Genomic DNA, 14,087 nt, shown 5'->3' on the forward strand with positions numbered 1-14,087 from the left:
ATACACAGTTCACACATGGATTACACGCTGTACATGATGAGGAACGCAGACATTGAGATATTTAAACGCTGTCATGTATACGCAGATCTATATACATGATGTATCTGAGATCTATACACCTGATATACGCATCATGGTATACACACAACATCATGGTAAACGCAGATCTCTATACACCATGGCAAATGCTGTCATGAAGACAATATACGCATAGTTATAGAAACCCTATACGCTGTGCAGGCAATGAAGACATCCATGCAGGCCTAATATGTTGGTCATTAAGACACTTATACGCAAAGCACAGGACAACAAAGCCGCAGTCATAATAATGGAGCTGCAGTAAGGATAATGAAGCTGCAGTCAAGGTAATGGAACCGCAGTCAAGGTTGTTTCATTAAGAAGATGAATCCGCATTTTATGTGGGATAGATCTAGGGTTTGGCTGCGTCCTCGGATAGGTTAAGGAACTGCTGAACTAAAGATTATCCATTCTCGGCATAAATAATCATGGTATAACAAGTAGCAGTCTTGATCTTGGTGGCAGTTCTGTAGCAGACTAGTCATCGGATAACAGTGAATGAGCTATTCTCTTGGATCAATGATTGTTATGACAAATGCAGCCCAGCTAGGACTCGATGATGAGATAAGGGTTCAATGAAGAGATCCGTAGCATACCGCAGTCTCAACATGTTTCAAAGAACAGAAACAAGTATCATATATATGTATATGAGCATGATCACGATGATCCAAAGGGCAGCATGATCACGATGATCCAAAGGGCAGCATGATTAGACAATGAGACTGCATGCTGATGTATGAGGTGGCATCAATGAGACTGCATGATGATGTATGATGCAGCATAATGGGCATGAGCAACATGATGATGAATAGGGCTGCATAATAATGGAAGATGCAGAATAATGGGCAGCATGATGATGAAAGCAGATGAGATGGTGCTACACGGTAAGGTGTAAATGGACGAAATGGATAGGTGAAGCCGTCACCTTGGAGAATCAGTTGAAGCAGAATGTCTTCAACTGATCTCATGTATCATCGTTATAGGAGATGATCTATGCTCAGATCTAGATAAGTCAAAGTGTTGACTTCTGTTGTAAATGTACTATCTCTCTCACTTTCTCTGCTGAACTTTGAAGAACATAAAAGAAGAATTGATCAAGGGTTTCCCCACACATTGTGGGGTTTGTCCCTGGCTCGTGCCATATCTTGTGTCCTCTTGCCTTGGCTTGTCTTCTGCGATTTTATATTTATGTTCTATCTGCAGTTTATTGTAATGGTGATGTGATTGCTAACTGTGAAAATTTAAATAAATTGCTCTAGCATAGAACATACCTAATTCTAACATGGTATCGGAGCTCAGGTGAAGACAATGCCCAAGCAAGAGTGAAAGAGCAATCACCAAATACAGTTGGGACAAGACAAAAGGATCAATGGGTTCCTCATAATTCACCTAGGGTGAAGTTGAAGCAGAGAATGTTATTAGAATGGCGCAACAAAACTTCTGATGGCATCACTTCATTGGGAAGTTCAGATCTAAGGGTAGGAAGGAAAGGTAGATGTCTTGGTTATGAGTTCGGCCCTTATGCGAAGGAGTGTTCGAATGGTAGAGACATATCTCTTGATGAAGATAACAATCATTCTTGGGACATCTTCAATGATCAAAAGAATGACTGGTGATGCAGGTCATCAAGGAAATGGTCGACTCTTCCACGAAAGCAAGGAACCCCAAAATCTCTTTTATGTACCTGATCGAACCTGATGTTCATCTCGGAAATGGAAGTCAAAGGTTGCAGGGTGGCACTTATCGATGGAAAGGTACGTGTTTGAAAATAGATCTTTTAAAGATGTTTTTGAGTTCAGGGTTGTATCAAGTTGCAGGAAGTCCACTGGGGACCATGTCCATTGACTCAGCTCTAGAGGTCTGTGAGTCAAATGGTGACTAGAATGCCTGAATTCAGAAGGAAGCATGAAGGTACATGTCTGGAATGTACCAAAAGGAAAATATTATAAGGGTACCATTCCCCTCATGCAGCAGGTTCACAGGTTTGGAACAACCCGAGGAATTTGAGAATCATGATCAAGGAATCTCATGTATACAGGTGGAAGAAAGCCCTCTATGGCTTGAAGAAAAACACCTCAGGCATAATATGAGAGGATTGATAGCTGTCTAATGCAGCTGAGATTCACTAGGAGTGAAACCGATCCAAACCATTACTCGAAGGTTGTGGATGATAAACCTCTCGTACCGGCACCTATGTCTGACAGGTGCTGACCCTCTCATTTATAGGAGACAGAGGGAGTTGGATTCTGAATGTGGGAAGATAAGATGCAAGCTTGTGACTGCCTCGAGGATCTTAACTTTCAGAAGTTATATGGTAATGATGTCGGACCAGATTTGGGAAATGCCTCTGAGTTTCATAAACTCATTCGTGTTGATGTTCTTGGAGAACCTCCGTCCAGACATCTGTGTTGCAGTTAGCATGGTGAGCTCATATTTGGTTGAGCCTCACTAGATTGGTGCCAAGAATCTTCTAAGATATCTTCAGGGTGTTAGCGCTTGAGATTTCACCCTAGGCTGAGGAAGGTAAACCTTCAAGGCTACATCAAACCATTTCACCTCGTAGCTAGCCCTACGAGGTATGAGAAGGCTCTCTCGAGTCAGATTCGGTAGATCTTTCAATATAATTAGGCTGACCAATTAGGATCAAAGATATTAGGCTAGTAAATTTGATAGGGGGTTTGATTTGATGATTTGTGGGGTTTTTTTAATGGAATGACGGGGCTTTTCTGGGCTGCATGGGCAAAATCACAGCTTCCAACAGAAAAATATAATGACTACACAGGTTATCAACTGAGGCAAGGTAGGCATGCAATTTAACACCAAATCTGGTTTCAAACGGGATGGCAAGACTGGTGAGGAGTTAAGGAGGGCAGACAATAACTCTGAATCCTCCTTAAACAGTAGAAAACATCGAATGCGAACAAACTTATAGGAGGAGCATAATATACTTATGAATTCCTACCTAATCACTTCATTTGTTCAGCGTGAAAGGGTCATGAAATGAAATGGAATATAACTGATTACATATGAGACAAAGGGAAAAACTTATGTTAAATCAACATACCACATGAATCTCAGCAAACAGAGCTGTGAAATTCCATTAAATTCTCTGCAGAAAACTGTACAATACAAAGCTCTATGTTTCTCCAACAGCTCCCAGCGCTCAGAAAAACTCTCCTCCCTCCTTCACTCTTTCTCTCCCCCTTACAAATGAATTTTTAATACAATAAATCAAATACATGCTGCCCAGGCAAAACAAATTGACCCCAAAAATCCTCTGCGCTGTTACAATTACAATTACAAAAATTAGAAATGGGCGTTCCATCTATGCTAAAGATAGAACAGTATTTCCCTGAAATCCTCTAATGACTGACACATGGGGCGCAAATCCAGTTTGAAACATTAATTAAAATCTAGGGAAATAGGAATCGGATCCTCTTTTGTTGTTCTGGCACCGTTTGAATAGCGGTGGCATTAGTGGCATTACAGGTGTCAATTTCCATTGCTGAAGATAATCGAATCTTGTGTGCCAGTTTGCAACTGCAGTAAAAAAAAATAGCTTATCGGTTCCTGATTCTCTGCTATGACAGGTGTTCAGGTAGCGCCAATGTCGAGGTTCATTTGAGCATATCACGTTCTAACATGAAAGCTGTTACAAAAGCCTCAGATTATCAACCCTATCTATCACATCTAGAGCTTTAGTCCTATTGATGTCAAAGTCTAAGGTTGGTAGTGTAGAATGTCGCCTCAGTCCATTAAACTCATTCTTCGTGTTGGTAGTGGGAGAGTGACTATTGCTTTTGATCAGCTTACATGTAGACTCGTCAATGGATCTTAACTTAGCTGTATCAAACTCTTGACTTTTACTTATCCCAGGTGTCAATTTTCTGAAATTTACAGCTTTTAACATATCTCTCTCTGCCTCAGAAAGCTCAAGAAGAGGTTTATCCTGTCCATTTGCTGTCGGAGTTGGATTTTCTGGATTTGTCGCAGGGAGATTTGCAGTCTTTTTATTGGAGAACGTACAGGTGATTTAATAGGAGACTTGTTGCCATTGAAGCTGTTTTTGGCTCGACTAACAAGATGATGAAGCCACACAATCAGTTCAAAAATGTAATATTCTGTCCTCTCTTTCTCTGCATAGTGAAAAGTTTGAACGAGTGTCAACTCATTGTGTCCAGGTAACCTTCGATCCAAGGCAGATCCTGTGCTTGCCCACTCTCCAACCCATCCAAACCCATGATGTGCTTTGGTTGTATTGGTAGCAACTGGAACAAGCCACGTTATATAGCAGTGATGTCTATTCCTTCAAATACATGAAGCGCTGCTTCGACATTTCCTCGCTGATATTCGAGTCGCCCCAGCAATGCTCTGGCTTCCTCATAGTTAAGAGAAAGTCCCTCTCGAAACAACCATAGCAATGCCTTAGCTATTATAGTACTTCGACCATATATTACTTCAACTCGAATTCTCCTTATGACCATGACAGATACCATTGTAGTGATACTTCTTATGATAGGCATCACTGTAGTTTTACCAAGACTTATTCTCTGTGATACACTGTAACAATACTGAAATGTATTCATAGTACCGAAGCTTATACTACTGTGATAGAACTGAGTCCTATTCACTGCACTAGAATCATTGAAATATCACTGAGTTGAGATTACTGTGGTCATGTGATTTATTGAATTGAGGTCACTGTAATAGCGCTGAACAAAGGTAACACCGAAACTGTATTGACATGGTGACTGAGTTAGCATCGAGACCCCTTTTCTTCTGCCTGTGGTAGTACCGAGATCCTTCTACTGTGCCTAATCCGAGCTCCTGAAGCATCCTCTCTGAGATTACACTGAACCTCTCACTGAGGTGTCACCGAGCAAGCCTTCACATTATATTTGTACCGAAATGCAGTACATGCGATTTCCCGTCAAATACTAAACCACAGCAAGCCGAATTAGGAGAATGTTGAAGTTCGGCTATAGGTTCCCATATATCTCGCTCTGGATCATATATTTCTGCTTTGGAAATAGACTACCTAGAATTGGTGAACCCACCTGCAACAATAATACTCTAATCCAGAACACAACAAGCAAACATTGTACGAGCAACCAACATTGATGCTCGTCTAGCCCACTTTCTGCATACATACACCATCTGGACAAGTTCCTTAAATCTGGCACATCCAACTGGAACCCAATAACATTCTTGGACTTTATCCCCACCATCAGATTTTCTTACAATTGGACTTTCTCTGGTGTCTGTCATGACCTCTTGAAGGGCTGGACAAATCCGGAAACTGATCATATTAATCTGTTGAAACAACAGCAACCTTCTTGTGCTGCAAATAACCTTCACTTGTATTGATCTCAGGGCAATCATTTGGATGAGACATTTGTTTAACCTTGGTTATATTTTGACCATGTTTTTCAGGTGTTAATGGGTTTCTATAACTGGACCTGCCCCTGCATTTCCTCTTACGTCCAGAAACAAATTCAAATACACAGATAAGCCCATCTGTCCAGAGCTCAGAGCTTGTTACCTTATTGCAATATACTCTGAAAAAGCATTTACACCTGTACAATTGTACATGAGGATTTGCCGTGCACATTTTAACAAACATTGACGCTCCAAGAAATATCGCATTGCAATTGTTTCCTAAAAATGATTCAATTCCATCTGTTGTAACAAGGGTCTCCTGTTTAAACGACCTGCTCACCAGGATATATATCTGGACCTCATCCAATGCCAGAAAAGAACTAAGCTGGAGAGCCATGTCCCTCAAATCGGATTTGATCTCTATACTATGCTTCCCAATGATTATTCGGGGACAGTTCACGGCCGATCTTGAATTTGAATCTGGAAGTTTGAAAAATGCTAATAAATTCAACAACCAACCATGATGTTCTCTCAAAGTCTGCATCAATGGCAGCCCATGCTTACGAACTTGAGCCATCCACTGTTGACCAGCTTCATGCTTACCAAATAACTGTAGCTCTGTCCCAATTCTCTTCAACTGATACCAGACCGGTGATACATGTGTAAGTTTGGCACGAAATTTTATGGCCATGTTATAACCTTTACTATTCCAGGGCATAACATATGCAAGAACCATAGAATTAAAATGCCTGTGAGTAGTGTTCATTCAGGGCTTCTCTCAATATATTGGTGAAAATTAAATCTGCTTCCCGGAGCTAAGTGTGCAGAGATGAAGCCATAGCGCAATGTGAAGTAATTGACTTTAGTTACTGAACATAAAAAGATGAAGATTAGTATCCTATTCCAAAAATGCAGATGGCGCCCTCCAAATAGCTTTTTGCCTTTGATTGCTGATGATATTTCAAATTGTGCTTGTGCAGGGATAGGAGCGTTGAAGTTTGCTGCTGCCTTTTGAAGAGCTGGAGAACAAATTACATAATCTAAACAGCACATTAATGATTTCTTCTTCAAAACCCTGTTTTGAAGAAGAATCAATCTCATGTTGAGACGGAGTCTAACACAGGGCACAATCTCTCATGAATTGAGATACACTGTCGGAAATATGAAACCACATGATTATTCGAATGATGAGTGGGCAGGAAGTATGGAGGATCACTAGAGCACTTCTCAGTGCTGTTTGGAATCTGCCTTGATATCCTGGATGAGCAGGAAGCAGAAGTCAGTGACTCTGAGCACCACCAAGGCAGAATACATTGCTGATAGTATGGCCTTCTGTGAGGCAGAGTGGTTGCTGAAGCTCTTCAGTGAGCTGTTTGTACACATGATGAATACCACTGTGAATCTCTGTGACAACCAGAGATGGGATTCGATTATTGAGGAATCCCGTATTTGACAATTGCTCCAGCAGATAGACATCAATTACTGCCTTATCTAGGATATGGTAAGTCGATGATCAAGGAGGCTCCATCACACTGAGATGATGTACATGACAGAGCCTTGAGGAAAGATCAAATTTGTGATTTTCCCGAACGACTTAGAGTCGTCGAGAGACCTTTGTAAAAGGGTCCTGCATGCTGCATACATTGAGCTCTAGGAGCTTTGGGGGGCTTGCAGTTCTATTGGAGCAACATACGACCACAGGGTGACTCACCCTCCCCTGGTGGTGCGCACTGAAACAAGATGATTCGCTCTCTTGTGGGACAAGATGATTCGCTCTCTTGTGTAGCAGGATGATTAGTTCTCCTGTGAGGCCTGGATTGATGTGTTCTCCATGGCGATTGTAGCAGGATTGATGTGTTCTCCTGTGAGGCCTGGATTGATGTGTTCTCCATGGCGATTGTAGCAGGATTGATGTGTTCTCCTGTGAGGCCTGGATTGATGTGTTCTCCATGGCAGCCTGGATTGATGTGTTCTCTATGGCGATTGTAGCAGGATTGATGTGTTCTCCTGTGAGGACAGGATTGATTAAGTTCTCCTGTCGAGGCCTCCTACCCATGCAGTCTGGGACTCATGGGAAGTACCTCTCATCTGATCAATGAGCAGGGAAATGAAGTTAGGGACCATAGTAGTACCGATGGACGCATCGTTGTATCTACCGTACTCCCTACGCTAGGATGTCCTCCATTGATCTGGGATCAATGATACTGGTCTGGGACCAGTGGTAGGAGTTGTACATGCTATGACGCTGACTTCGGGTCGGCTGAGATTGGTCTGGGACCGGTGGTACATACTTCGAGACTGACTTCGTGTCAGTGCAGTACTAGTCTGGGACCAGTGAGAGTGGTACATACTATGACGCTGACTTCGGGTCGGTTGAGACTGGTCTGGGACCAGTGGTACACTCTCTGAGACTGCGATACTGGTCTGGGACCAGTGGTAGGAGTGGTACTTACTATGACGCTGACTTCGGGTCAGTTGAGACTGGTCTGGGACTAGTGGTATGCACTCTGAGACTGACTTCAGGTCAGTGGAGAATGATATGACTCATTCTCGATCAATTCTTCTTCTTCATAGTTCAGCGGAGATGAGCAGAGCAGAGCAGAGCCAGCAGAGCAAAGCTAGCAGAGCTGAGCTGAGCAGAGCAAAGCCAGTAGAGCTGAGCAGAGCAGAGCCAGCAGCGCTGAGCAGAGCAGAGCCGAGCCAGCAGAGCTGAGCAGAGCAGAGCAAAGCCAGCAGAGCTGAGTAGAGCCAGCAGAGCTAGGCAGAGTAGTGCAAGGCACTAATGGCAGAGATAGTACAGTCGTACATATGGATTAGCGGATGGAGTTCTCCCTAGTTGAGAGGGAGTGTTAAATTGGCAACTAGGGCCAAACTCCATGTGGGTCGGCTTATTTATGGCAGCTGATATTTTTATTGGATCCCTCTCGTCGAGAGGTGTAGGATTGATCCAAAGATCATCCGATTCTGATAAGTAGTTATGGAGATATGAATTTATTTTGTTTATGTAATTATTATCAAGCCGACCAGCTCTTATGTAGGACCTAGAAGCCCAACCGACGTGTCTATTCATCATCCTCATTTTAGTATAAATAGATGAGTATTTGATGTCATTTTAGATATGTATCTTTCAGGTGATCTCCTCTCCACGTCTGGGTTTTTGGAAGGAGAGAACCAAAAGATACGCTGGCCTTATGGTGATGCCCTAGCCGCAGGTCGATCTATGTAGCAAACAGAGACACCTACACGTTGTCAAATGGAGATATCTCATACGCTAGAATGGAAGACATTATACGCTCAAGATGGAGGCCCAAACGCTGTCAAACCCTAGCTGCAGTAAGCCGCAGGCTTATGAGGAAATCTAGACTCGGATACATGAAGACTGTTATACGCAGTTATGAAGATATCTAAACATGGCATGGACACTGTTCATAATCAAGACGCAGGCAGTGATATAATACACAGGCAATATTCGCTGCAACTATACACTCATTCGCTGTTCGAGTCAAGACACTCTTACGCTGTTCATAGATCTATACACAGTTCACACATGGATTACACGTTGTACTTGATGAGGAATGCAAACATGGAGACAAGACATTCTTACGCTGTTCATAGATCTATACACAGTTCACACATGGATTACACGCTGTACTTGATGAGGAACACAAACATGGAGACAAGACATTCTTACGCTGTTCATAGATCTATACACAGTTCACACATGGATTACACGCTGTACATGATGAGGAACACAGACATTGAGATATTTAAACGCTGTCATGTATACGCAGATCTATATACATGATGTATCTGAGATCTATACACCTGATATACGCATCATGGTATACACACAGCATCATGGTAAACGCAGATCTCTATACACCATGGCAAATGCTGTCATGAAGACAATATACGCATAGTTATAGAAACCCTATACGCTGTGCAGGCAATGAAGACATCCATGCAGGCCTAATATGCTGGTCATTAAGACACTTATACGCAGAGCACAGGACAACAAAGCCGCAGTCATAATAATGGAGCTGCAGTAAGGATAATGAAGCTGCAGTCAAGGTAATGGAACCGCAGTCAAGGTTGTTTCATTAAGAAGATGAATCCGAATTTTATGTGGGATAGATCTAGGGTTTGGCTGCGTCCTTGGATAGGTTAAGGAACTGCTGAACTAAAGATTATCCATTCTCGGCATAAATAATCATGGTATAACAAGTAGCAGTCTTGATCTTGGTGGCAGTTCTGTAGCAGACTAGTCATCGGATAACAGTGAATGAGCTATTCTCTTGGATCAATGATTGTTATGACAAATGTAGCCCAGCTAGGACTCGATGATGAGATAAGGGTTCAATGAAGAGATCCGTAGCATACCGCAGTCTCAACATGTTTCAAAGAACAAAAACAAGTATCATATATATGTATATGAGCATGATCACGATGATCCAAAGGGCAGCATGATCACGATGATCCAAAGGGCGACATGATTAGACAATGAGACTGCATGCTGATGTATGAGGCGGCATCAATGAGACTGCATGATGATGTATGATGCAGCATAATGGGCATGAGCAGCATGATGATGAATAGGGCTGCATAATAATGGAAGATGCAGAATAATGGGCAGCATGATGATGAAAGCAGATGAGATGGTGCTACACGGTAAGGTGTAAATGGACGAAATGGATAGGTGAAGCCGTCACCTTGGAGAATCAGTTGAAGTAGAATGTCTTCAACTGATCTCATGTATCATCGTTATAGGAGATGATCTATGCTCAGATCTAGATAAGTCAAAGTGTTGACTTCTGTTGTAAATGTACTATCTCTCTCACTTTCTCTGCTGAACTTTGAAGAACATAAAAGAAGAATTGATCAAGGGTTTCCCCACACATTGTGGGGTTTGTCCCTAGCTCGCGCCATATCTTGTGTCCTCTTGCCTTGGCTTGTCTTCTGCGATTTTATATTTATGTTCTATCTGCAGTTTATTGTAATGGTGATGTGATTGCTAACTGTGAAAATTTAAATAAATTGCTCTAGCATAGAACATACCTAATTCTAACAAGTCGCAAGGGCTATGATCGAGCGGATGGTGGTATATCTGGTAACAGGTGCAAATAGCTCGTCATACTCTTTTTCTTTCGGTTCCTTGGTGTCAGCTTCTTGAGAACTCCTCACTGTAGGAAGATTGTTCTCCTTGCTGAGAGCCATATCTTCATCAAAGGTGACATCATGACTAATCACAACTTCCCTTTGATCGGCTACATAGATTCTATAGCCCTTAGTATTTTCACCATAGCCCACGAAGATTCCTTTCTTTCCAGATGCACCCAATTTATTCCTTTTCTCTTTTGGCACATGAAAATATATAGGGCTTCCAAAAATTCTAAAATGAGATATGTCAGGTTTCTTACCGGTGAACATTTCTTCAGGAGTCTTGGAACCCAATGCTTGAAGAGGGCATCAGTTTTGTACATATACGACGGTGCTTGCAGCTTCGGCCCAAAGAAACTTCGGAAGTCTTTGATCATGGAGCTTGGCATGGTCAACTTCCACAATCGTACGGTTCTTCCTTTCTGCCACACCATTCTGTTTAGGAGTATATGGTGTAGTAGTCTCCCTCTTGATGCTAATCTCTTTACAAAAGTCATGAAACTCGTTAGATTCATATTCAGTCCCATTATCAGTCCTTAAGATCTTGATCTTCTTTTCGGTTTGATTCTCGATCAAGGCTTTGAAGTGTTGAAACCAAGAGAACACTTCATCCTTTTTTTTCAAGAAGTATATCCAAGTCTTTCGAGAATAGTCATCTGTAAAAGTAAGGTAATATGAATATCCTCCCAAGGAGTTCACAAGCATCATACCAGATATGTCTGAGTGAACTAGTTGTAATACATCGAAGGTCTTGCTTTGGATTGAGGAGAATGGTCCCCTTTTTAGCTTTCCTTCGGCAAATCCCGGACATACACCTTCTTTCTGTACTCGGAATTCGGGCATCCCTGTTACCATCTGTCTTACATCAGGTAGCTTTATAATGAAGGTGGGCAAACCTCGGATGCCAAAGTTCGGACTGAAGAGATGTGTCACAAGACATGACACCTAGCGGGCTTCCACCGATCTAATATAATGAATCAACTCGAAACCCAAGAGTGAAGGCATCTTTAACATTATTTTTCCATATACGTACCTTGCAATCGCTGAAGGTCACCTTGTAGCCTTTGTCTATAGAGTCCCGGATGATCTTCTTTGTTTTGACTTCACCTGTTTTCCATTTGTTCCTGGTAGCAACGGGTGCATTTGATGGAGGCTCAACAATATTGCCTCTCACATGGTCCAACACTCCTTGATCTTCTAAGGTTCGATCGATAGACATCTTCCATCTGTGATAGTTAGCTTTCTCACGGAGCTTGTCTCGACAGGGAAGTGTGTTGAGGACCGCATGAATTCTTTTTGGATAGCCTGCCAATCTTCTCTTTGGTGATTGCTCTTGCTCTTGCTTGGGCTTTATCTTCACCTCAGCTCTAATACCATGTTAAGATATGATATGTTCTATGCTTAGAGCAATTTACTTCTTTTTCTTATTATTATCCACAGATTATCAATCACATGTACATTAAGTAAAGTGCAGATAGAACATTAAACGATTGATAGAAAACAAGCCAAGACAAGAGACACAAGATGTGGCGGCTAGCTAGGGACAAACCCCAATGTGGGGAAACCCTTTGATCAAATCTTCCTTTATCTTCAATATTTAGCAGAGAGAGATAGTACATAAATCTGATTTACATCAGCAGCAACAAACCCTAGATCAGCCCTAAACAACGGCAGCAAACCCTAGATCGAACTTGTCAAGTCTCCACCAGTGAGTTGTTCACTGTGCACCAGTCCCAAATTCGCCGCCCACCAGTGCAAGATTTCGCCGCGCACCAGTGCAAAATTCTGAACGACCTTTTTCAGCTCGGGTGAGAGAGAGAGATGAGATGAGATAAGTGCAAATGAGGAAAAGTCCTCCTGTATTTATACACAAATGTTGATGATTGAATAGATGCGACTGTTGGGCTTCTGAGCCTACATGAGTTGCAGGTCGGCTTGATAATTATTCCATAATCAAAATAAATTCATATCTCCATAAATGCTTATCGGAATCGGATGATCTTTAGATCAATCCTACACCTCTCGATGAGAGGAATCTAATAAAAATATTATCAGCCATGAATAAGATGACCCACATGGAGTTTGGCCCTAGTTGCCAATTTTAACAATTCAAGATCAAGCCTTTCATCAGTAAGCTTTGAGGAGGAAGGCAATGTTATGAATTAAATATATATAAAAATAGTAAAAATAATATAAATATTAATAGACATAAACAATGATTAATTAACTAATAATTAGTAGGGAAGAGGCATGTCTCTACAAACATGACTGTTCGTGAAAGGGTACTTACCTGGATATATATACAGGACCCTCACTCTCAATTGTAACATCATTCTTACTCATACATTTTAATATATTTATTCTTGTATCTCAATGGAGATCTTTATATTCCAAGCCTTCTGGAGTGTTTAGCATGAAGAATGAACTTTGTTCGTTCCAACAGTTCCTAGCAGCTAAGACTGGAAAGAAGTTGGCAATGAGGGTTGAGCTACTAGCTAGATGGGGGACTTTGAACCTACAAAAATTGACTAATCTCATGGTTGAGACATGGTCAAGTTGTGTCTTTTTGTTAAAATTGTCAATAGGCAAGAGGAAAGAAGTAATCATCTTCGAGCTAGTCTTGTGACACTGAGAGTTTGTTAATTTTAGGAGAACAATGTTATGTTCTATGCTTAGAGCAATTTTACTTCAATTTCTTTATTAGCCCAATATCAATATCCAATTCAACGATCACATCATCATGATAGTAAAATGCAGATAGAACATAAACAATAACAGTAGAAGACAAGCCAACACAAGAGGACACAAGATATGGCACTAACCAGGGACAAACCCCAATGTGGGGACACCTTTGATCAATTCTTCTTATAATTCTTCAAAAGTTCAGCAGAGAGAGGGAATACAATTTACAGTGTTCACTTGCCCAACCTGATAAGTCAAAACAACAAAAATAGAAAGCCCTAACCAGAAAGTCAACGCTTGTCAACAGGGCTGAAATTGACCTCCAAAACAGCTCAGTCAGCCTTGGTTAACTCAGCCTCCAACATCAAGATAATGTAGCGCAAAACAGTCTGACAATAACTAGTCAAATCATGTCAACAAAAGTCAATGCAACAACCTGAATTAGGGCAGTCAACGTTGGTCAGCGCAGGGGTCAAACTGCCTCAGTTTTTGTGCCCAGAATAGCGGCTTGCCCAAACAGAAGTCTCCCTCACAAAGCTGAAGTCAAATAGGGTCAACGCTGTCAAAGTCAACCTCTTGAAATTTTGGCATTCTGAAATTTCGGTCTCCTGAAATTTTATCCTCCTAAAATTTTGGTCAAATCTGGTCAACGCAGCAGCTAAAAAATCAGACCTTCCTTCAGACGTGTGGAGAAAGAGTTGAATAGACTTGACTATTGGGCTTTAGAGCCTACATGAGTTCGCTGACCGACCTTGACAATTTGTCCATAATCAAAATAAATTCATAACTTC

The 14,087-nt window shown here is 41.6% G+C and overlaps 1 protein-coding gene and 1 pseudogene across 4 annotated transcripts in view; one reads left to right on the plus strand and one right to left on the minus strand.

The window, feature by feature from the left end:
• LOC149190752 (kinesin-like protein KIN-7C, mitochondrial) overlaps positions 1 to 14,087 on the plus strand; it is a 397,121-nt gene that overhangs the window by 125,923 nt on the left and 257,111 nt on the right. The gene's annotated exons all lie outside the window — the stretch shown is intronic.
• LOC149190753 (protein PSK SIMULATOR 1 pseudogene) lies at positions 3,731 to 5,346 on the minus strand (annotated as a pseudogene).

This window comes from Pinus tabuliformis, chromosome 3_1 (genome assembly GCF_031772625.1).
Source record: "Pinus tabuliformis cultivar Carrire ecotype Pingquan chromosome 3_1, CPIR1, whole genome shotgun sequence".
In the NCBI taxonomy this organism is placed as follows: Eukaryota; Viridiplantae; Streptophyta; class Pinopsida; order Pinales; family Pinaceae; genus Pinus; species Pinus tabuliformis.